This window comes from Halyomorpha halys, unplaced genomic scaffold (assembly GCF_000696795.3).
Source record: "Halyomorpha halys isolate HHAL.00 unplaced genomic scaffold, Hhal_1.1 Scaffold2.1, whole genome shotgun sequence".
NCBI lineage: Eukaryota > Metazoa > Arthropoda > Insecta > Hemiptera > Pentatomidae > Halyomorpha > Halyomorpha halys.
The window spans coordinates 1,490,147-1,491,339 of NW_027111560.1; positions in this window are offsets into that span (position 1 = coordinate 1,490,147).

Below are 1,193 nucleotides of genomic sequence, written 5' to 3' on the forward strand. Positions count from 1 at the left end.
AAAAAAATTAAAAATAAATAAAATTTAACGAATATTAGGAAAATTAATTAAAATATAAATGGCGTTGATGGCCAATGAAGTTTGGCGCCACTAAACAAACAAACCACCAATCGTTCTCTACATACTACTGTCCAGTGACGCCCCTCCAAACCCAATTCTATTAAATAAATATTAAGGCAATCCTTTTATCTACGTTTCGGTCTACCCATCGGACATCACCCGTCGGTTCAGTGTTTATTCAGTATTTTAGGAATCCGCTCGTTACTAAGCTCTACAACCTTATACGCCACGATGCTATAACCTGAATTATATTTACTGGGTTCAGTTCCCTTAGTTCAGAATAGCCTTCTCTTGGTTACATTTCCAAGTACACTGTATTCTGAGTGTGTTTGCTTCATTTGAATCCAAATATGCAATGGGGTTGTCCAGCATTATCTATATGACTGCTTTAGAACATGTTCTCATGTCAGCCCCATCCTATGCATACCATCCTTTGAACTTTCTCTTACTTTTTCTGTAGGGGTTCCATTGTTTTTGGCCACCGAGACACCTATGCGTCGGTGGGTCTAATAACCCTTCTATAAAGGGATTTTTGGTCTAATCCCCTATTTTTTTTTTCAAATAAACTTTTACAGGACCTTAGTGAAGCATTAGCTTTTCCTATGATTCTGTTTATCGTCTGGGAATTCCAAGTAAGTTTCCTGGATTATTCCCAGATACATATCTTTCTTTTCTACATTAATAAATTTTCTTTCCAAAGTAAAGGATTTTAATTTTAGATTTGTTTTTCCTAGTAAAGAGTACTATAATAGTTGTGCTTGGATTGATGTTTAGTCCTTGCTCTTTACACCTTATCCAATCAAGTATTAATGGTTGCCTCTTATAGTTATTCTTATGATATATGTATACTTTAATTACAAAGTAACAGCTAAAGTCAATTCATTCTGAAATCCTATTATTTTATTTAGAATGCTAAACCCAGTCAACAACGTCTGTCAAGAAAAAACGGCTAGAGAAAATTGTTCTCGAACAATATAGTTTTACATTTTGCTAAAGGAAAATATATACATTATATAATTCAAAATACAATAGATTACTGCTGCTTTCGATTTGAATGAAAATATAGAGAATATAAAAAAAAAATTATAAATTATTAATAAATAAACGTATGAATATAGAAAGTGGAAATGGGT